Below are 24514 nucleotides of genomic sequence, written 5' to 3' on the forward strand. Positions count from 1 at the left end.
TTTCTTTTGATAGAAGAGATTCGAAACCCTCTTTTTGTAGAATCTGCAAGTGGCTATTTGGAGCGCTTTGAGGCCTATGCTAGAAAAGGAAATATCTTCACATAAAAACTAGAGAGAAGCATTCTCAGCAACTCCATTGTGATGAGTGCATTCTACTCATAGCGTTGAACCTTCCTTTTGGTAGAACAGTTTTGAAACACTGTTTTTGTAGAATCGGCAAGTGGATATTTGGAGCGCTTTGAGGCCTATGCTGGAAAAGGAAATATCTTCACATGAAAACTATACAGAAGCACTCTAAGAAACTTCTGTTCGTTGAGTGCATTCAACTCACAGACTTGAACGTTCCTTTTGAAAGAACTGTTTTGAAACACTCCTTTAGTAGAATTTGCAAGTGTTTATTTGGAGCGCTTTGAAGCTTAGCTGGAAAAGGAAATATCTTCACGTAAGAACTAGACAGAAGCATTCTCAGAAACTTCTTTGTGATGAGTGCATTCAACACACAGACTTGAACCTTCCTTTTGAAAGAGCAGCTATGAAGCTCTCTTTTTGTAGAATCTGCAAGTGGATACTTGGAGCGCTTTGAGGCCTAGGCTGGGAAAAGCAATATCTTCACCTAAAAACTAGACAGAAGCATTCTCAGAAACTTCTGTGTGGTGAATGCATTCAACTCACAGACTTGAACGTTCCTTTTGATAGAACTGTTTTGAAACACTCCTTTTGTAGAATCTGCAAGTGTTTATTTGGAGCGCTTTGAGGACTATGTTGGAAAAGGAAAGACCTTCATATAAAAACTAGACAGAAGCATTCTCAGAAACTTCTTTGTGATGAGGGCACTCAACTCACAGACTTGAACCTTCCTTTTGAAAGAGCAGTTTGGAAACACTCTTTTTGTAGAATCTGCAAGTGGCTATTTGGAGCGCTTTGTGGCCTATGCTTTGAAATGAAATATCTTCACCTAAAAACTAGACAGAAGCATTCTCAGAAACTTCCGTGTGCTTTATGCATTCAACTCACATAGTGGACTCTTTCTTTTGATAGCGCACTTTTGAAACACTCCTTTTGTAGAATTTGCTAGTGGATGTTTGGAGCGATTTGAGGCCTATGCTGGCAAACGAAATTTCTACACATAAAAACTAGACAGACGCATTCTCAGGAACTTCTTTGTGATGAGTTCGTTCAGCTCACAGACTTGAACTTTCCTTTTGTAAGAACAGTTTGGAAACACTCTTTTTGTAGAATCTGCAAGTGGATATTTGGAGCGCTTTCAGGCCTATGCTGGGAAATGAAATATCTTCACCTAAAAACTAGACAGAAGCATTCTGAGAAACTTCTTTGTGATGAGTTCATTCAACTCCCAGACTTGAACGTTCCTTTTGATAGAACAGTTTTGAAACACTAAGTTTGTAGAATCTGCAAGTGTTTATTCGGAGCACCTTGAGGCCTATGTTGGAAAAGGAAATATCTTCCCATCAAAACAAGAGGGAAGCATTCTCAGAAACTTCTTCGTGATGAGGGCATTCAACTCACGGAGTTGTACCTACCAGTTGATAGAGAAGTTTGGAAACACTCTTTTTGTAGACTCTGCAAGTGATTACTTGGAGCGGTTTGGGGCCTATGCTGGAAAAGGAAATATCTTCACATGAAAACTGGACAGAAGCATTCTCAGAAACTTCTTTGTGTTGAGTGCATTCAACTCACAGACTTGAACCTTCCTCTAGAAAGAGCAGTTTTGAAACATTCTTTTTGTAAAATCTGCAAGTGGTTATTTGGAGCACTTTGAGGCCTATGCTGTGAAATGGAATATCTTCACCTAAAAGCTAGAGAGAAGCATTGTCAGAAAGTTCTTCGCAATGCGTGCATTCAACTCACAGAGTTGAACGTGCCTTTAGATAGAGCAGTCTGGAAACACCCTTTCTGTAAAATCTGCAAGTGGATATCTGGAGCGATTTGAGGTCTATGCGAGGAAAAGGAAATATCTTCACATAAAAACTAGACAGCAGCATTCTCAGAAACCTCTTTGTGATGAGTGCATTCAACTCACAGACTTGAACCTTCCTTTTGATAGAGCAGTTTTGAAACACTCCTTTTGTAGAATCTGCAAGTGTTTATTTGGAGCGCTTTGAGGCCTAAGCTGGAAAAGGAAATATCTTCACGTAAGAACTAGACGGAAGCATTCTCAGAAACTTCTGTGTGATGAGTGCATTCAACTCACAGAGTTGAACGTTCCTTTTGATCGACCAGTTTTGAAACACTGTTTTTGCAGAATCCGCAAGTGGATATTTGGAGCTCTTTGAGGCTTATGCTGGAAAAGGAAATATCTTCCTATACCAACTAGACAGAAGCATTTTCAGAAACTTCTATGTCATCAGGGGATTGAACTCACAGAGTTGAACATTCCTTTTCATGGAGCAGTTCTGCAGCACTCTTTTTGTGGAAACCGCAAGTGGATATTTGGTGCGATTGCGGCATCTAGTGGAAAAGGAAATACATGCAGATGAAAACTAGATAGAATCATTCTCAGAAACTTCTTTCTGATGAGTGCATTCAACTCACAGAGTTGAACCTTTCTTTTGATAGAAGAGATTTGAAACCCTCTTTTTGTAGAATCTGCAAGTGGCTATTTGGAGCGCTTTGAGGCCTATGCTAGAAAAGGAAATATCTTCACATAAAAACTAGAGAGAAGCATTCTCAGCAACTCCATTGTGATGAGTGCATTCTACTCATAGCGTTGAACCTTCCTTTTGATAGAACAGTTTTGAAACACTGTTTTTGTAGAATCGGCAAGTGGATATTTGGAGCGCTTTGAGGCCTATGCTGGAAAAGGAAATATCTTCACATGAAAACTATACAGAAGCACTCTAAGAAACTTCTGTTCGTTGAGTGCATTCAACTCACAGACTTGAACGTTCCTTTTGAAAGAACTGTTTTGAAACACTCCTTTAGTAGAATTTGCAAGTGTTTATTTGGAGCGCTTTGAAGCTTAGCTGGAAAAGGAAATATCTTCACGTAAGAACTAGACAGAAGCATTCTCAGAAACTTCTTTGTGATGAGTGCATTCAACACACAGACTTGAACCTTCCTTTTGAAAGAGCAGCTATGAAGCTCTCTTTTTGTAGAATCTGCAAGTGGATACTTGGAGCGCTTTGAGGCCTAGGCTGGGAAAAGCAATATCTTCACCTAAAAACTAGACAGAAGCATTCTCAGAAACTTCTGTGTGATGAATGCATTCAACTCACAGACTTGAACGTTCCTTTTGATAGAACTGTTTTGAAACACTCCTTTTGTAGAATCTGCAAGTGTTTATTTGGAGCGCTTTGAGGACTATGTTGGAACAGGAAAGACCTTCATATAAAAACTAGACAGAAGCATTCTCAGAAACTTCTTTGTGATGAGGGCACTCAACTCACAGACTTGAACCTTCCTTTTGAAAGAGCAGTTTGGAAACACTCTTTTTGTAGAATCTGCAAGTGGCTATTTGGAGCGCTTTGTGGCCTATGCTGGGAAATGAAATATCTTCACCTAAAAACTAGACAGAAGCATTCTCAGAAACTTCCGTGTGCTTTATGCATTCAACTCACATAGTGGACTCTTTCTTTTGATAGCGCACTTTTGAAACACTCCTTTTGTAGAATTTGCTAGTGGATGTTTGGAGCGATTTGAGGCCTATGCTGGCAAACGAAATTTCTACACATAAAAACTAGACAGACGCATTCTCAGAAACTTCTTTGTGATGAGTTCGTTCAGCTCACAGACTTGAACTTTCCTTTTGTAAGAGCAGTTTGGAAACACTCTTTTTGTAGAATCTGCAAGTGGATATTTGGAGCGCTTTCAGGCCTATGCTGGGAAATGAAATATCTTCACCTAAAAACTAGACAGAAGCATTCTGAGAAACTTCTTTGTGATGAGTTCATTCAACTCCCAGACTTGAACGTTCCTTTTGATAGAACAGTTTTGAAACACTAAGTTTGTAGAATCTGCAAGTGTTTATTCGGAGCTCCTTGAGGCCTATGTTGGAAAAGGAAATATCTTCCCATCAAAACAAGAGGGAAGCATTCTCAGAAACTTCTTCGTGATGAGGGCATTCAACTCACGGAGTTGTACCTACCAGTTGATAGAGAAGTTTGGAAACACTCTTTTTGTAGACTCTGCAAGTGATTATTTGGAGCGGTTTGGGGCCTATGCTGGAAAAGGAAATATCTTCACATGAAAACTGGACGGAAGCATTCTCAGAAACTTCTTTGTGTTGAGTGCATTCAACTCACAGACTTGAACCTTCCTCTAGAAAGAGCAGTTTTGAAACATTCTTTTCGTAAAATCTGCAAGTGGTTATTTGGAGCACTTTGAGGCCTATGCTGTGAAATGGAATATCTTCACCTAAAAGCTAGAGAGAAGCATTCTCAGAAAGTTCTTCGCAATGCGTGCATTCAACTCACAGAGTTGAACGTGCCTTTAGATAGAGCAGTCTGGAAACACCCTTTCTGTAAAATCTGCAAGTGGATATCTGGAGCGATTTGAGGTCTATGCGAGGAAAAGGAAATATCTTCACATAAAAACTAGACAGCAGCATTCTCAGAAACCTCTTTGTGATGAGTGCATTCAACTCACAGACTTGAACCTTCCTTTTGATAGAGCAGTTTTGAAACACTCCTTTTGTAGAATCTGCAAGTGTTTATTTGGAGCGCTTTGAGGCCTAAGCTGGAAAAGGAAATATCTTCACGTAAGAACTAGACGGAAGCATTCTCAGAAACTTCTGTGTGATGAGTGCATTCAACTCACAGAGTTGAACGTTCCTTTTGATCGACCAGTTTTGAAACACTGTTTTTGCAGAATCCGCAAGTGGATATTTGGAGCTCTTTGAGGCTTATGCTGGAAAAGGAAATATCTTCCTATACCAACTAGACAGAAGCATTTTCAGAAACTTCTATGTCATCAGGGGATTGAACTCACAGAGTTGAACATTCCTTTTCATGGAGCAGTTCTGCAGCACTCTTTTTGTGGAAACCGCAAGTGGATATTTGGTGCGATTGCGGCATCTAGTGGAAAAGGAAATACATGCAGATGAAAACTAGATAGAATCATTCTCAGAAACTTCTTTCTGATGAGTGCATTCAACTCACAGAGTTGAACCTTTCTTTTGATAGAAGAGATTTGAAACCCTCTTTTTGTAGAATCTGCAAGTGGCTATTTGGAGCGCTTTGAGGCCTATGCTAGAAAAGGAAATATCTTCACATAAAAACTAGAGAGAAGCATTCTCAGCAACTCCATTGTGATGAGTGCATTCTACTCATAGCGTTGAACCTTCCTTTTGATAGAACAGTTTTGAAACACTGTTTTTGTAGAATCGGCAAGTGGATATTTGGAGCGCTTTGAGGCCTATGCTGGAAAAGGAAATATCTTCACATGAAAACTATACAGAAGCACTCTAAGAAACTTCTGTTCGTTGAGTGCATTCAACTCACAGACTTGAACGTTCCTTTTGAAAGAACTGTTTTGAAACACTCCTTTAGTAGAATTTGCAAGTGTTTATTGGGAGCGCTTTGAAGCTTAGCTGGAAAAGGAAATATCTTCACGTAAGAACTAGACAGAAGCATTCTCAGAAACTTCTTTGTGATGAGTGCATTCAACACACAGACTTGAACCTTCCTTTTGAAAGAGCAGCTATGAAGCTCTCTTTTTGTAGAATCTGCAAGTGGATACTTGGAGCGCTTTGAGGCCTAGGCTGGGAAAAGCAATATCTTCACCTAAAAACTAGACAGAAGCATTCTCAGAAACTTCTGTGTGATGAATGCATTCAACTCACAGACTTGAACGTTCCTTTTGATAGAACTGTTTTGAAACACTCCTTTTGTAGAATCTGCAAGTGTTTATTTGGAGCGCTTTGAGGACTATGTTGGAACAGGAAAGACCTTCATATAAAAACTAGACAGAAGCATTCTCAGAAACTTCTTTGTGATGAGGGCACTCAACTCACAGACTTGAACCTTCCTTTTGAAAGAGCAGTTTGGAAACACTCTTTTTGTAGAATCTGCAAGTGGCTATTTGGAGCGCTTTGTGGCCTATGCTGGGAAATGAAATATCTTCACCTAAAAACTAGACAGAAGCATTCTCAGAAACTTCCGTGTGCTTTATGCATTCAACTCACATAGTGGACTCTTTCTTTTGATAGCGCACTTTTGAAACACTCCTTTTGTAGAATTTGCTAGTGGATGTTTGGAGCGATTTGAGGCCTATGCTGGCAAACGAAATTTCTACACATAAAAACTAGACAGACGCATTCTCAGAAACTTCTTTGTGATGAGTTCGTTCAGCTCACAGACTTGAACTTTCCTTTTGTAAGAGCAGTTTGGAAACACTCTTTTTGTAGAATCTGCAAGTGGATATTTGGAGCGCTTTCAGGCCTATGCTGGGAAATGAAATATCTTCACCTAAAAACTAGACAGAAGCATTCTGAGAAACTTCTTTGTGATGAGTTCATTCAACTCCCAGACTTGAACGTTCCTTTTGATAGAACAGTTTTGAAACACTAAGTTTGTAGAATCTGCAAGTGTTTATTCGGAGCTCCTTGAGGCCTATGTTGGAAAAGGAAATATCTTCCCATCAAAACAAGAGGGAAGCATTCTCAGAAACTTCTTCGTGATGAGGGCATTCAACTCACGGAGTTGTACCTACCAGTTGATAGAGAAGTTTGGAAACACTCTTTTTGTAGACTCTGCAAGTGATTATTTGGAGCGGTTTGGGGCCTATGCTGGAAAAGGAAATATCTTCACATGAAAACTGGACGGAAGCATTCTCAGAAACTTCTTTGTGTTGAGTGCATTCAACTCACAGACTTGAACCTTCCTCTAGAAAGAGCAGTTTTGAAACATTCTTTTTGTAAAATCTGCAAGTGGTTATTTGGAGCACTTTGAGGCCTATGCTGTGAAATGGAATATCTTCACCTAAAAGCTAGAGAGAAGCATTGTCAGAAAGTTCTTCGCAATGCGTGCATTCAACTCACAGAGTTGAACGTGCCTTTAGATAGAGCAGTCTGGAAACACCCTTTCTGTAAAATCTGCAAGTGGATATCTGGAGCGATTTGAGGTCTATGCGAGGAAAAGGAAATATCTTCACATAAAAACTAGACAGCAGCATTCTCAGAAACCTCTTTGTGATGAGTGCATTCAACTCACAGACTTGAACCTTCCTTTTGATAGAGCAGTTTTGAAACACTCCTTTTGTAGAATCTGCAAGTGTTTATTTGGAGCGCTTTGAGGCCTAAGCTGGAAAAGGAAATATCTTCACGTAAGAACTAGACGGAAGCATTCTCAGAAACTTCTGTGTGATGAGTACATTCAACTCACAGAGTTGAACGTTCCTTTTGATCGACCAGTTTTGAAACACTGTTTTTGCAGAATCCGCAAGTGGATATTTGGAGCTCTTTGAGGCTTATGCTGGAAAAGGAAATATCTTCCTATACCAACTAGACAGAAGCATTTTCAGAAACTTCTATGTCATCAGGGGATTGAACTCACAGAGTTGAACATTCCTTTTCATGAAGCAGTTCTGCAGCACTCTTTTTGTGGAAACCGCAAGTGGATATTTGGTGCGATTGCGGCATCTAGTGGAAAAGGAAATACATGCAGATGAAAACTAGATAGAATCATTCTCAGAAACTTCTTTCTGATGAGTGCATTCAACTCACAGAGTTGAACCTTTCTTTTGATAGAAGAGATTCGAAACCCTCTTTTTGTAGAATCTGCAAGGGGCCATTTGGAGCGCTTTGAGGCCTATGCTAGAAAAGGAAATATCTTCACATAAAAACTAGAGAGAAGCATTCTCAGCAACTCCATTGTGATGAGTGCATTCTACTCATAGCGTTGAACCTTCCTTTTGCTAGAACAGTTTTGAAACACTGTTTTTGTAGAATCGGCAAGTGGATATTTGGAGCGCTTTGAGGCCTATGCTGGAAAAGGAAATATCTTCACATGAAAACTATACAGAAGCACTCTAAGAAACTTCTGTTCGTTGAGTGCATTCAACTCACAGACTTGAACGTTCCTTTTGAAAGAACTGTTTTGAAACACTCCTTTAGTAGAATTTGCAAGTGTTTATTGGGAGCGCTTTGAAGCTTAGCTGGAAAAGGAAATATCTTCACGTAAGAACTAGACAGAAGCATTCTCAGAAACTTCTTTGTGATGAGTGCATTCAACACACGGACTTGAACCTTCCTTTTGAAAGAGCAGCTATGAAGCTCTCTTTTTGTAGAATCTGCAAGTGGATACTTGGAGCGCTTTGAGGCCTAGGCTGGGAAAAGCAATATCTTCACCTAAAAACTAGACAGAAGCATTCTCAGAAACTTCTGTGTGATGAATGCATTCAACTCACAGACTTGAACGTTCCTTTTGATAGAACTGTTTTGAAACACTCCTTTTGTAGAATCTGCAAGTGTTTATTTGGAGCGCTTTGAGGACTATGTTGGAACAGGAAAGACCTTCATATAAAAACTAGACAGAAGCATTCTCAGAAACTTCTTTGTGATGAGGGCACTCAACTCACAGACTTGAACCTTCCTTTTGAAAGAGCAGTTTGGAAACACTCTTTTTGTAGAATCTGCAAGTGGCTATTTGGAGCGCTTTGTGGCCTATGCTGGGAAATGAAATATCTTCACCTAAAAACTAGACAGAAGCATTCTCAGAAACTTCCGTGTGCTTTATGCATTCAACTCACATAGTGGACTCTTTCTTTTGATAGCGCACTTTTGAAACACTCCTTTTGTAGAATTTGCTAGTGGATGTTTGGAGCGATTTGAGGCCTATGCTGGCAAACGAAATTTCTACACATAAAAACTAGACAGACGCATTCTCAGAAACTTCTTGGTGATGAGTTCGTTCAGCTCACAGACTTGAACTTTCCTTTTGTAAGAGCAGTTTGGAAACACTCTTTTTGTAGAATCTGCAAGTGGATATTTGGAGCGCTTTCAGGCCTATGCTGGGAAATGAAATATCTTCACCTAAAAACTAGACAGAAGCATTCTGAGAAACTTCTTTGTGATGAGTTCATTCAACTCCCAGACTTGAACGTTCCTTTTGATAGAACAGTTTTGAAACACTAAGTTTGTAGAATCTGCAAGTGTTTATTCGGAGCACCTTGAGGCCTATGTTGGAAAAGGAAATATCTTCCCATCAAAACAAGAGGGAAGCATTCTCAGAAACTTCTTCGTGATGAGGGCATTCAACTCACGGAGTTGTACGTACCAGTTGATAGAGAAGTTTGGAAACACTCTTTTTGTAGACTCTGCAAGTGATTATTTGGAGCGGTTTGGGGCCTACGCTGGAAAAGGAAATATCTTCACATGAAAACTGGACGGAAGCATTCTCAGAAACTTCTTTGTGTTGAGTGCATTCAACTCACAGACTTGAACCTTCCTCTAGAAAGAGCAGTTTTGAAACATTCTTTTCGTAAAATCTGCATGTGGTTATTTGGAGCACTTTGAGGCCTATGCTGTGAAATGGAATATCTTCACCTAAAAGCTAGAGAGAAGCATTCTCAGAAAGTTCTTCGCAATACGTGCATTCAACTCACAGAGTTGAACGTGCCTTTAGATAGAGCAGTCTGGAAACACCCTTTCTGTAAAATCTGCAAGTGGATATCTGGAGCGATTTGAGGTCTATGCGAGGAAAAGGAAATATCTTCACATAAAAACTAGACAGCAGCATTCTCAGAAACCTCTTTGTGATGAGTGCATTCAACTCACAGACTTGAACCTTCCTTTTGATAGAGCAGTTTTGAAACACTCCTTTTGTAGAATCTGCAAGTGTTTATTTGGAGCGCTTTGAGGCCTAAGCTGGAAAAGGAAATATCTTCACGTAAGAACTAGACGGAAGCATTCTCAGAAACTTCTGTGTGATGAGTGCATTCAACTCACAGAGTTGAACGTTCCTTTTGATCGACCAGTTTTGAAACACTGTTTTTGCAGAATCCGCAAGTGGATATTTGGAGCTCTTTGAGGCTTATGCTGGAAAAGGAAATATCTTCCTATACCAACTAGACAGAAGCATTTTCAGAAACTTCTATGTCATCAGGGGATTGAACTCACAGAGTTGAACATTCCTTTTCATGGAGCAGTTCTGCAGCACTCTTTTTGTGGAAACCGCAAGTGGATATTTGGTGCGATTGCGGCATCTAGTGGAAAAGGAAATACATGCAGATGAAAACTAGATAGAATCATTCTCAGAAACTTCTTTCTGATGAGTGCATTCAACTCACAGAGTTGAACCTTTCTTTTGATAGAAGAGATTTGAAACCCTCTTTTTGTAGAATCTGCAAGTGGCTATTTGGAGCGCTTTGAGGCCTATGCTAGAAAAGGAAATATCTTCACATAAAAACTAGAGAGAAGCATTCTCAGCAACTCCATTGTGATGAGTGCATTCTACTCATAGCGTTGAACCTTCCTTTTGATAGAACAGTTTTGAAACACTGTTTTTGTAGAATCGGCAAGTGGATATTTGGAGCGCTTTGAGGCCTATGCTGGAAAAGGAAATATCTTCACATGAAAACTATACAGAAGCACTCTAAGAAACTTCTGTTCGTTGAGTGCATTCAACTCACAGACTTGAACGTTCCTTTTGAAAGAACTGTTTTGAAACACTCCTTTAGTAGAATTTGCAAGTGTTTATTTGGAGCGCTTTGAAGCTTAGCTGGAAAAGGAAATATCTTCACGTAAGAACTAGACAGAAGCATTCTCAGAAACTTCTTTGTGATGAGTGCATTCAACACACAGACTTGAACCTTCCTTTTGAAAGAGCAGCTATGAAGCTCTCTTTTTGTAGAATCTGCAAGTGGATACTTGGAGCGCTTTGAGGCCTAGGCTGGGAAAAGCAATATCTTCACCTAAAAACTAGACAGAAGCATTCTCAGAAACTTCTGTGTGATGAATGCATTCAACTCACAGACTTGAACGTTCCTTTTGATAGAACTGTTTTGAAACACTCCTTTTGTAGAATCTGCAAGTGTTTATTTGGAGCGCTTTGAGGACTATGTTGGAACAGGAAAGACCTTCATATAAAAACTAGACAGAAGCATTCTCAGAAACTTCTTTGTGATGAGGGCACTCAACTCACAGACTTGAACCTTCCTTTTGAAAGAGCAGTTTGGAAACACTCTTTTTGTAGAATCTGCAAGTGGCTATTTGGAGCGCTTTGTGGCCTATGCTGGGAAATGAAATATCTTCACCTAAAAACTAGACAGAAGCATTCTCAGAAACTTCCGTGTGCTTTATGCATTCAACTCACATAGTGGACTCTTTCTTTTGATAGCGCACTTTTGAAACACTCCTTTTGTAGAATTTGCTAGTGGATGTTTGGAGCGATTTGAGGCCTATGCTGGCAAACGAAATTTCTACACATAAAAACTAGACAGACGCATTCTCAGAAACTTCTTTGTGATGAGTTCGTTCAGCTCACAGACTTGAACTTTCCTTTTGTAAGAGCAGTTTGGAAACACTCTTTTTGTAGAATCTGCAAGTGGATATTTGGAGCGCTTTCAGGCCTATGCTGGGAAATGAAATATCTTCACCTAAAAACTAGACAGAAGCATTCTGAGAAACTTCTTTGTGATGAGTTCATTCAACTCCCAGACTTGAACGTTCCTTTTGATAGAACAGTTTTGAAACACTAAGTTTGTAGAATCTGCAAGTGTTTATTCGGAGCTCCTTGAGGCCTATGTTGGAAAAGGAAATATCTTCCCATCAAAACAAGAGGGAAGCATTCTCAGAAACTTCTTCGTGATGAGGGCATTCAACTCACGGAGTTGTACCTACCAGTTGATAGAGAAGTTTGGAAACACTCTTTTTGTAGACTCTGCAAGTGATTATTTGGAGCGGTTTGGGGCCTATGCTGGAAAAGGAAATATCTTCACATGAAAACTGGACGGAAGCATTCTCAGAAACTTCTTTGTGTTGAGTGCATTCAACTCACAGACTTGAACCTTCCTCTAGAAAGAGCAGTTTTGAAACATTCTTTTCGTAAAATCTGCAAGTGGTTATTTGGAGCACTTTGAGGCCTATGCTGTGAAATGGAATATCTTCACCTAAAAGCTAGAGAGAAGCATTCTCAGAAAGTTCTTCGCAATGCGTGCATTCAACTCACAGAGTTGAACGTGCCTTTAGATAGAGCAGTCTGGAAACACCCTTTCTGTAAAATCTGCAAGTGGATATCTGGAGCGATTTGAGGTCTATGCGAGGAAAAGGAAATATCTTCACATAAAAACTAGACAGCAGCATTCTCAGAAACCTCTTTGTGATGAGTGCATTCAACTCACAGACTTGAACCTTCCTTTTGATAGAGCAGTTTTGAAACACTCCTTTTGTAGAATCTGCAAGTGTTTATTTGGAGCGCTTTGAGGCCTAAGCTGGAAAAGGAAATATCTTCACGTAAGAACTAGACGGAAGCATTCTCAGAAACTTCTGTGTGATGAGTGCATTCAACTCACAGAGTTGAACGTTCCTTTTGATCGACCAGTTTTGAAACACTGTTTTTGCAGAATCCGCAAGTGGATATTTGGAGCTCTTTGAGGCTTATGCTGGAAAAGGAAATATCTTCCTATACCAACTAGACAGAAGCATTTTCAGAAACTTCTATGTCATCAGGGGATTGAACTCACAGAGTTGAACATTCCTTTTCATGGAGCAGTTCTGCAGCACTCTTTTTGTGGAAACCGCAAGTGGATATTTGGTGCGATTGCGGCATCTAGTGGAAAAGGAAATACATGCAGATGAAAACTAGATAGAATCATTCTCAGAAACTTCTTTCTGATGAGTGCATTCAACTCACAGAGTTGAACCTTTCTTTTGATAGAAGAGATTTGAAACCCTCTTTTTGTAGAATCTGCAAGTGGCTATTTGGAGCGCTTTGAGGCCTATGCTAGAAAAGGAAATATCTTCACATAAAAACTAGAGAGAAGCATTCTCAGCAACTCCATTGTGATGAGTGCATTCTACTCATAGCGTTGAACCTTCCTTTTGATAGAACAGTTTTGAAACACTGTTTTTGTAGAATCGGCAAGTGGATATTTGGAGCGCTTTGAGGCCTATGCTGGAAAAGGAAATATCTTCACATGAAAACTATACAGAAGCACTCTAAGAAACTTCTGTTCGTTGAGTGCATTCAACTCACAGACTTGAACGTTCCTTTTGAAAGAACTGTTTTGAAACACTCCTTTAGTAGAATTTGCAAGTGTTTATTGGGAGCGCTTTGAAGCTTAGCTGGAAAAGGAAATATCTTCACGTAAGAACTAGACAGAAGCATTCTCAGAAACTTCTTTGTGATGAGTGCATTCAACACACAGACTTGAACCTTCCTTTTGAAAGAGCAGCTATGAAGCTCTCTTTTTGTAGAATCTGCAAGTGGATACTTGGAGCGCTTTGAGGCCTAGGCTGGGAAAAGCAATATCTTCACCTAAAAACTAGACAGAAGCATTCTCAGAAACTTCTGTGTGATGAATGCATTCAACTCACAGACTTGAACGTTCCTTTTGATAGAACTGTTTTGAAACACTCCTTTTGTAGAATCTGCAAGTGTTTATTTGGAGCGCTTTGAGGACTATGTTGGAACAGGAAAGACCTTCATATAAAAACTAGACAGAAGCATTCTCAGAAACTTCTTTGTGATGAGGGCACTCAACTCACAGACTTGAACCTTCCTTTTGAAAGAGCAGTTTGGAAACACTCTTTTTGTAGAATCTGCAAGTGGCTATTTGGAGCGCTTTGTGGCCTATGCTGGGAAATGAAATATCTTCACCTAAAAACTAGACAGAAGCATTCTCAGAAACTTCCGTGTGCTTTATGCATTCAACTCACATAGTGGACTCTTTCTTTTGATAGCGCACTTTTGAAACACTCCTTTTGTAGAATTTGCTAGTGGATGTTTGGAGCGATTTGAGGCCTATGCTGGCAAACGAAATTTCTACACATAAAAACTAGACAGACGCATTCTCAGAAACTTCTTGGTGATGAGTTCGTTCAGCTCACAGACTTGAACTTTCCTTTTGTAAGAGCAGTTTGGAAACACTCTTTTTGTAGAATCTGCAAGTGGATATTTGGAGCGCTTTCAGGCCTATGCTGGGAAATGAAATATCTTCACCTAAAAACTAGACAGAAGCATTCTGAGAAACTTCTTTGTGATGAGTTCATTCAACTCCCAGACTTGAACGTTCCTTTTGATAGAACAGTTTTGAAACACTAAGTTTGTAGAATCTGCAAGTGTTTATTCGGAGCTCCTTGAGGCCTATGTTGGAAAAGGAAATATCTTCCCATCAAAACAAGAGGGAAGCATTCTCAGAAACTTCTTCGTGATGAGGGCATTCAACTCACGGAGTTGTACCTACCAGTTGATAGAGAAGTTTGGAAACACTCTTTTTGTAGACTCTGCAAGTGATTATTTGGAGCGGTTTGGGGCCTATGCTGGAAAAGGAAATATCTTCACATGAAAACTGGACGGAAGCATTCTCAGAAACTTCTTTGTGTTGAGTGCATTCAACTCACAGACTTGAACCTTCCTCTAGAAAGAGCAGTTTTGAAACATTCTTTTCGTAAAATCTGCAAGTGGTTATTTGGAGCACTTTGAGGCCTATGCTGTGAAATGGAATATCTTCACCTAAAAGCTAGAGAGAAGCATTCTCAGAAAGTTCTTCGCAATGCGTGCATTCAACTCACAGAGTTGAACGTGCCTTTAGATAGAGCAGTCTGGAAACACCCTTTCTGTAAAATCTGCAAGTGGATATCTGGAGCGATTTGAGGTCTATGCGAGGAAAAGGAAATATCTTCACATAAAAACTAGACAGCAGCATTCTCAGAAACCTCTTTGTGATGAGTGCATTCAACTCACAGACTTGAACCTTCCTTTTGATAGAGCAGTTTTGAAACACTCCTTTTGTAGAATCTGCAAGTGTTTATTTGGAGCGCTTTGAGGCCTAAGCTGGAAAAGGAAATATCTTCACGTAAGAACTAGACGGAAGCATTCTCAGAAACTTCTGTGTGATGAGTGCATTCAACTCACAGAGTTGAACGTTCCTTTTGATCGACCAGTTTTGAAACACTGTTTTTGCAGAATCCGCAAGTGGATATTTGGAGCTCTTTGAGGCTTATGCTGGAAAAGGAAATATCTTCCTATACCAACTAGACAGAAGCATTTTCAGAAACTTCTATGTCATCAGGGGATTGAACTCACAGAGTTGAACATTCCTTTTCATGGAGCAGTTCTGCAGCACTCTTTTTGTGGAAACCGCAAGTGGATATTTGGTGCGATTGCGGCATCTAGTGGAAAAGGAAATACATGCAGATGAAAACTAGATAGAATCATTCTCAGAAACTTCTTTCTGATGAGTGCATTCAACTCACAGAGTTGAACCTTTCTTTTGATAGAAGAGATTTGAAACCCTCTTTTTGTAGAATCTGCAAGTGGCTATTTGGAGCGCTTTGAGGCCTATGCTAGAAAAGGAAATATCTTCACATAAAAACTAGAGAGAAGCATTCTCAGCAACTCCATTGTGATGAGTGCATTCTACTCATAGCGTTGAACCTTCCTTTTGATAGAACAGTTTTGAAACACTGTTTTTGTAGAATCGGCAAGTGGATATTTGGAGCGCTTTGAGGCCTATGCTGGAAAAGGAAATATCTTCACATGAAAACTATACAGAAGCACTCTAAGAAACTTCTGTTCGTTGAGTGCATTCAACTCACAGACTTGAACGTTCCTTTTGAAAGAACTGTTTTGAAACACTCCTTTAGTAGAATTTGCAAGTGTTTATTGGGAGCGCTTTGAAGCTTAGCTGGAAAAGGAAATATCTTCACGTAAGAACTAGACAGAAGCATTCTCAGAAACTTCTTTGTGATGAGTGCATTCAACACACAGACTTGAACCTTCCTTTTGAAAGAGCAGCTATGAAGCTCTCTTTTTGTAGAATCTGCAAGTGGATACTTGGAGCGCTTTGAGGCCTAGGCTGGGAAAAGCAATATCTTCACCTAAAAACTAGACAGAAGCATTCTCAGAAACTTCTGTGTGATGAATGCATTCAACTCACAGACTTGAACGTTCCTTTTGATAGAACTGTTTTGAAACACTCCTTTTGTAGAATCTGCAAGTGTTTATTTGGAGCGCTTTGAGGACTATGTTGGAACAGGAAAGACCTTCATATAAAAACTAGACAGAAGCATTCTCAGAAACTTCTTTGTGATGAGGGCACTCAACTCACAGACTTGAACCTTCCTTTTGAAAGAGCAGTTTGGAAACACTCTTTTTGTAGAATCTGCAAGTGGCTATTTGGAGCGCTTTGTGGCCTATGCTGGGAAATGAAATATCTTCACCTAAAAACTAGACAGAAGCATTCTCAGAAACTTCCGTGTGCTTTATGCATTCAACTCACATAGTGGACTCTTTCTTTTGATAGCGCACTTTTGAAACACTCCTTTTGTAGAATTTGCTAGTGGATGTTTGGAGCGATTTGAGGCCTATGCTGGCAAACGAAATTTCTACACATAAAAACTAGACAGACGCATTCTCAGAAACTTCTTTGTGATGAGTTCGTTCAGCTCACAGACTTGAACTTTCCTTTTGTAAGAGCAGTTTGGAAACACTCTTTTTGTAGAATCTGCAAGTGGATATTTGGAGCGCTTTCAGGCCTATGCTGGGAAATGAAATATCTTCACCTAAAAACTAGACAGAAGCATTCTGAGAAACTTCTTTGTGATGAGTTCATTCAACTCCCAGACTTGAACGTTCCTTTTGATAGAACAGTTTTGAAACACTAAGTTTGTAGAATCTGCAAGTGTTTATTCGGAGCTCCTTGAGGCCTATGTTGGAAAAGGAAATATCTTCCCATCAAAACAAGAGGGAAGCATTCTCAGAAACTTCTTCGTGATGAGGGCATTCAACTCACGGAGTTGTACCTACCAGTTGATAGAGAAGTTTGGAAACACTCTTTTTGTAGACTCTGCAAGTGATTATTTGGAGCGGTTTGGGGCCTATGCTGGAAAAGGAAATATCTTCACATGAAAACTGGACGGAAGCATTCTCAGAAACTTCTTTGTGTTGAGTGCATTCAACTCACAGACTTGAACCTTCCTCTAGAAAGAGCAGTTTTGAAACATTCTTTTTGTAAAATCTGCAAGTGGTTATTTGGAGCACTTTGAGGCCTATGCTGTGAAATGGAATATCTTCACCTAAAAGCTAGAGAGAAGCATTGTCAGAAAGTTCTTCGCAATGCGTGCATTCAACTCACAGAGTTGAACGTGCCTTTAGATAGAGCAGTCTGGAAACACCCTTTCTGTAAAATCTGCAAGTGGATATCTGGAGCGATTTGAGGTCTATGCGAGGAAAAGGAAATATCTTCACATAAAAACTAGACAGCAGCATTCTCAGAAACCTCTTTGTGATGAGTGCATTCAACTCACAGACTTGAACCTTCCTTTTGATAGAGCAGTTTTGAAACACTCCTTTTGTAGAATCTGCAAGTGTTTATTTGGAGCGCTTTGAGGCCTAAGCTGGAAAAGGAAATATCTTCACGTAAGAACTAGACGGAAGCATTCTCAGAAACTTCTGTGTGATGAGTACATTCAACTCACAGAGTTGAACGTTCCTTTTGATCGACCAGTTTTGAAACACTGTTTTTGCAGAATCCGCAAGTGGATATTTGGAGCTCTTTGAGGCTTATGCTGGAAAAGGAAATATCTTCCTATACCAACTAGACAGAAGCATTTTCAGAAACTTCTATGTCATCAGGGGATTGAACTCACAGAGTTGAACATTCCTTTTCATGAAGCAGTTCTGCAGCACTCTTTTTGTGGAAACCGCAAGTGGATATTTGGTGCGATTGCGGCATCTAGTGGAAAAGGAAATACATGCAGATGAAAACTAGATAGAATCATTCTCAGAAACTTCTTTCTGATGAGTGCATTCAACTCACAGAGTTGAACCTTTCTTTTGATAGAAGAGATTCGAAACCCTCTTTTTGTAGAATCTGCAAGGGGCCATTTGGAGCGCTTTGAGGCCTATGCTAGAAAAGGAAATATCTTCACATAAAAACTAGAGAGAAGCATTCTCAGCAACTCCATTGTGATGAGTGCATTCTACTCATAGCGTTGAACCTTCCTTTTGCTAGAACAGTTTTGAAACACTGTTTTTGTAGAATCGGCAAGTGGATATTTGGAGCGCTTTGAGGCCTATGCTGGAAAAGGAAATATCTTCACATGAAAACTATACAGAAGCACTCTAAGAAACTTCTGTTCGTTGAGTGCATTCAACTCACAGACTTGAACGTTCCTTTTGAAAGAACTGTTTTGAAACACTCCTTTAGTAGAATTTGCAAGTGTTTATTGGGAGCGCTTTGAAGCTTAGCTGGAAAAGGAAATATCTTCACGTAAGAACTAGACAGAAGCATTCTCAGAAACTTCTTTGTGATGAGTGCATTCAACACACGGACTTGAACCTTCCTTTTGAAAGAGCAGCTATGAAGCTCTCTTTTTGTAGAATCTGCAAGTGGATACTTGGAGCGCTTTGAGGCCTAGGCTGGGAAAAGCAATATCTTCACCTAAAAACTAGACAGAAGCATTCTCAGAAACTTCTGTGTGATGAATGCATTCAACTCACAGACTTGAACGTTCCTTTTGATAGAACTGTTTTGAAACACTCCTTTTGTAGAATCTGCAAGTGTTTATTTGGAGCGCTTTGAGGACTATGTTGGAAAAGGAAAGACCTTCATATAAAAACTAGACAGAAGCATTCTCAGAAACTTCTTTGTGATGAGGGCACTCAACTCACAGACTTGAACCTTCCTTTTGAAAGAGCAGTTTGGAAACACTCTTTTTGTAGAATCTGCAAGTGGCTATTTGGAGCGCTTTGTGGCCTATGCTGGGAAATGAAATATCTTCACCTAAAAACTAGACAGAAGCATTCTCAGAAACTTCCGTGTGCTTTATGCATTCAACTCACATAGTGGACTCTTTCTTTTGATAGCGCACTTTTGAAACACTCCTTTTGTAGAATTTGCTAGTGGATGTTTGGAGCGATTTGAGGCCTATGCTGGCAAACGAAATTTCTACACATAAAAACTAGACAGACGCATTCTCAGAAACTTCTTGGTGATGAGTTCGTTCAGCTCACAGACTTGAACTTTCCTTTTGTAAGAGCAGTTTGGAAACACTCTTTTTGTAGAATCTGCAAGTGGATATTTGGAGCGCTTTCAGGCCTATGCTGGGAAATGAAATATCTTCACCTAAAAACTAGACAGAAGCATTCTGAGAAACTTCTTTGTGATGAGTTCATTCAACTCCCAGACTTGAACGTTCCTTTTGATAGAACAGTTTTGAAACACTAAGTTTGTAGAATCTGCAAGTGTTTATTCGGAGCACCTTGAGGCCTATGTTGGAAAAGGAAATATCTTCCCATCAAAATAAGAGGGAAGCATTCTCAGAAACTTCTTCGTGATGAGGGCATTCAACTCACGGAGTTGTACGTACCAGTTGATAGAGAAGTTTGGAAACACTCTTTTTGTAGACTCTGCAAGTGATTATTTGGAGCGGTTTGGGGCCTACGCTGGAAAAGGAAATATCTTCACATGAAAACTGGACGGAAGCATTCTCAGAAACTTCTTTGTGTTGAGTGCATTCAACTCACAGACTTGAACCTTCCTCTAGAAAGAGCAGTTTTGAAACATTCTTTTTGTAAAATCTGCATGTGGTTATTTGGAGCACTTTGAGGCCTATGCTGTGAAATGGAATATCTTCACCTAAAAGCTAGAGAGAAGCATTCTCAGAAAGTTCTTCGCAATGCGTGCATTCAACTCACAGAGTTGAACGTGCCTTTAGATAGAGCAGTCTGGAAACACCCTTTCTGTAAAATCTGCAAGTGGATATCTGGAGCGATTTGAGGTCTATGCGAGGAAAAGGAAATATCTTCACATAAAAACTAGACAGCAGCATTCTCAGAAACCTCTTTGTGATGAGTGCATTCAACTCACAGACTTGAACCTTCCTTTTGATAGAGCAGTTTTGAAACACTCCTTTTGTAGAATCTGCAAGTGTTTATTTGGAGCGCTTTGAGGCCTAAGCTGGAAAAGGAAATATCTTCACGTAAGAACTAGACGGAAGCATTCTCAGAAACTTCTGTGTGATGAGTGCATTCAACTCACAGAGTTGAACGTTCCTTTTGATCGACCAGTTTTGAAACACTGTTTTTGCAGAATCCGCAAGTGGATATTTGGAGCTCTTTGAGGCTTATGCTGGAAAAGGAAATATCTTCCTATACCAACTAGACAGAAGCATTTTCAGAAACTTCTATGTCATCAGGGGATTGAACTCACAGAGTTGAACATTCCTTTTCATGGAGCAGTTCTGCAGCACTCTTTTTGTGGAAACCGCAAGTGGATATTTGGTGCGATTGCGGCATCTAGTGGAAAAGGAAATACATGCAGATGAAAACTAGATAGAATCATTCTCAGAAACTTCTTTCTGATGAGTGCATTCAACTCACAGAGTTGAACCTTTCTTTTGATAGAAGAGATTTGAAACCCTCTTTTTGTAGAATCTGCAAGTGGCTATTTGGAGCGCTTTGAGGCCTATGCTAGAAAAGGAAATATCTTCACATAAAAACTAGAGAGAAGCATTCTCAGCAACTCCATTGTGATGAGTGCATTCTACTCATAGCGTTGAACCTTCCTTTTGATAGAACAGTTTTGAAACACTGTTTTTGTAGAATCGGCAAGTGGATATTTGGAGCGCTTTGAGGCCTATGCTGGAAAAGGAAATATCTTCACATGAAAACTATACAGAAGCACTCTAAGAAACTTCTGTTCGTTGAGTGCATTCAACTCACAGACTTGAACGTTCCTTTTGAAAGAACTGTTTTGAAACACTCCTTTAGTAGAATTTGCAAGTGTTTATTGGGAGCGCTTTGAAGCTTAGCTGGAAAAGGAAATATCTTCACGTAAGAACTAGACAGAAGCATTCTCAGAAACTTCTTTGTGATGAGTGCATTCAACACACAGACTTGAACCTTCCTTTTGAAAGAGCAGCTATGAAGCTCTCTTTTTGTAGAATCTGCAAGTGGATACTTGGAGCGCTTTGAGGCCTAGGCTGGGAAAAGCAATATCTTCACCTAAAAACTAGACAGAAGCATTCTCAGAAACTTCTGTGTGATGAATGCATTCAACTCACAGACTTGAACGTTCCTTTTGATAGAACTGTTTTGAAACACTCCTTTTGTAGAATCTGCAAGTGTTTATTTGGAGCGCTTTGAGGACTATGTTGGAACAGGAAAGACCTTCATATAAAAACTAGACAGAAGCATTCTCAGAAACTTCTTTGTGATGAGGGCACTCAACTCACAGACTTGAACCTTCCTTTTGAAAGAGCAGTTTGGAAACACTCTTTTTGTAGAATCTGCAAGTGGCTATTTGGAGCGCTTTGTGGCCTATGCTGGGAAATGAAATATCTTCACCTAAAAACTAGACAGAAGCATTCTCAGAAACTTCCGTGTGCTTTATGCATTCAACTCACATAGTGGACTCTTTCTTTTGATAGCGCACTTTTGAAACACTCCTTTTGTAGAATTTGCTAGTGGATGTTTGGAGCGATTTGAGGCCTATGCTGGCAAACGAAATTTCTACACATAAAAACTAGACAGACGCATTCTCAGAAACTTCTTTGTGATGAGTTCGTTCAGCTCACAGACTTGAACTTTCCTTTTGTAAGAGCAGTTTGGAAACACTCTTTTTGTAGAATCTGCAAGTGGATATTTGGAGCGCTTTCAGGCCTATGCTGGGAAATGAAATATCTTCACCTAAAAACTAGACAGAAGCATTCTGAGAAACTTCTTTGTGATGAGTTCATTCAACTCCCAGACTTGAACGTTCCTTTTGATAGAACAGTTTTGAAACACTAAGTTTGTAGAATCTGCAAGTGTTTATTCGGAGCTCCTTGAGGCCTATGTTGGAAAAGGAAATATCTTCCCATCAAAACAAGAGGGAAGCATTCTCAGAAACTTCTTCGTGATGAGGGCATTCAACTCACGGAGTTGTACCTACCAGTTGATAGAGAAGTTTGGAAACACTCTTTTTGTAGACTCTGCAAGTGATTATTTGGAGCGGTTTGGGGCCTATGCTGGAAAAGGAAATATCTTCACATGAAAACTGGACGGAAGCATTCTCAGAAACTTCTTTGTGTTGAGTGCATTCAACTCACAGACTTGAACCTTCCTCTAGAAAGAGCAGTTTTGAAACATTCTTTTTGTAAAATCTGCAAGTGGTTATTTGGAGCACTTTGAGGCCTATGCTGTGAAATGGAATATCTTCACCTAAAAGCTAGAGAGAAGCATTGTCAGAAAGTTCTTCGCAATGCGTGCATTCAACTCACAGAGTTGAACGTGCCTTTAGATAGAGCAGTCTGGAAACACCCTTTCTGTAAAATCTGCAAGTGGATATCTGGAGCGATTTGAGGTCTATGCGAGGAAAAGGAAATATCTTCACATAAAAACTAGACAGCAGCATTCTCAGAAACCTCTTTGTGATGAGTGCATTCAACTCACAGACTTGAACCTTCCTTTTGATAGAGCAGTTTTGAAACACTCCTTTTGTAGAATCTGCAAGTGTTTATTTGGAGCGCTTTGAGGCCTAAGCTGGAAAAGGAAATATCTTCACGTAAGAACTAGACGGAAGCATTCTCAGAAACTTCTGTGTGATGAGTACATTCAACTCACAGAGTTGAACGTTCCTTTTGATCGACCAGTTTTGAAACACTGTTTTTGCAGAATCCGCAAGTGGATATTTGGAGCTCTTTGAGGCTTATGCTGGAAAAGGAAATATCTTCCTATACCAACTAGACAGAAGCATTTTCAGAAACTTCTATGTCATCAGGGGATTGAACTCACAGAGTTGAACATTCCTTTTCATGAAGCAGTTCTGCAGCACTCTTTTTGTGGAAACCGCAAGTGGATATTTGGTGCGATTGCGGCATCTAGTGGAAAAGGAAATACATGCAGATGAAAACTAGATAGAATCATTCTCAGAAACTTCTTTCTGATGAGTGCATTCAACTCACAGAGTTGAACCTTTCTTTTGATAGAAGAGATTCGAAACCCTCTTTTTGTAGAATCTGCAAGGGGCCATTTGGAGCGCTTTGAGGCCTATGCTAGAAAAGGAAATATCTTCACATAAAAACTAGAGAGAAGCATTCTCAGCAACTCCATTGTGATGAGTGCATTCTACTCATAGCGTTGAACCTTCCTTTTGCTAGAACAGTTTTGAAACACTGTTTTTGTAGAATCGGCAAGTGGATATTTGGAGCGCTTTGAGGCCTATGCTGGAAAAGGAAATATCTTCACATGAAAACTATACAGAAGCACTCTAAGAAACTTCTGTTCGTTGAGTGCATTCAACTCACAGACTTGAACGTTCCTTTTGAAAGAACTGTTTTGAAACACTCCTTTAGTAGAATTTGCAAGTGTTTATTGGGAGCGCTTTGAAGCTTAGCTGGAAAAGGAAATATCTTCACGTAAGAACTAGACAGAAGCATTCTCAGAAACTTCTTTGTGATGAGTGCATTCAACACACGGACTTGAACCTTCCTTTTGAAAGAGCAGCTATGAAGCTCTCTTTTTGTAGAATCTGCAAGTGGATACTTGGAGCGCTTTGAGGCCTAGGCTGGGAAAAGCAATATCTTCACCTAAAAACTAGACAGAAGCATTCTCAGAAACTTCTGTGTGATGAATGCATTCAACTCACAGACTTGAACGTTCCTTTTGATAGAACTGTTTTGAAACACTCCTTTTGTAGAATCTGCAAGTGTTTATTTGGAGCGCTTTGAGGACTATGTTGGAAAAGGAAAGACCTTCATATAAAAACTAGACAGAAGCATTCTCAGAAACTTCTTTGTGATGAGGGCACTCAACTCACAGACTTGAACCTTCCTTTTGAAAGAGCAGTTTGGAAACACTCTTTTTGTAGAATCTGCAAGTGGCTATTTGGAGCGCTTTGTGGCCTATGCTGGGAAATGAAATATCTTCACCTAAAAACTAGACAGAAGCATTCTCAGAAACTTCCGTGTGCTTTATGCATTCAACTCACATAGTGGACTCTTTCTTTTGATAGCGCACTTTTGAAACACTCCTTTTGTAGAATTTGCTAGTGGATGTTTGGAGCGATTTGAGGCCTATGCTGGCAAACGAAATTTCTACACATAAAAACTAGACAGACGCATTCTCAGAAACTTCTTGGTGATGAGTTCGTTCAGCTCACAGACTTGAACTTTCCTTTTGTAAGAGCAGTTTGGAAACACTCTTTTTGTAGAATCTGCAAGTGGATATTTGGAGCGCTTTCAGGCCTATGCTGGGAAATGAAATATCTTCACCTAAAAACTAGACAGAAGCATTCTGAGAAACTTCTTTGTGATGAGTTCATTCAACTCCCAGACTTGAACGTTCCTTTTGATAGAACAGTTTTGAAACACTAAGTTTGTAGAATCTGCAAGTGTTTATTCGGAGCACCTTGA

The sequence above is a fragment of the Pongo abelii genome, chromosome 2 (genome assembly GCF_028885655.2).
Source record: "Pongo abelii isolate AG06213 chromosome 2, NHGRI_mPonAbe1-v2.0_pri, whole genome shotgun sequence".
Lineage (NCBI taxonomy): Eukaryota > Metazoa > Chordata > Mammalia > Primates > Hominidae > Pongo > Pongo abelii.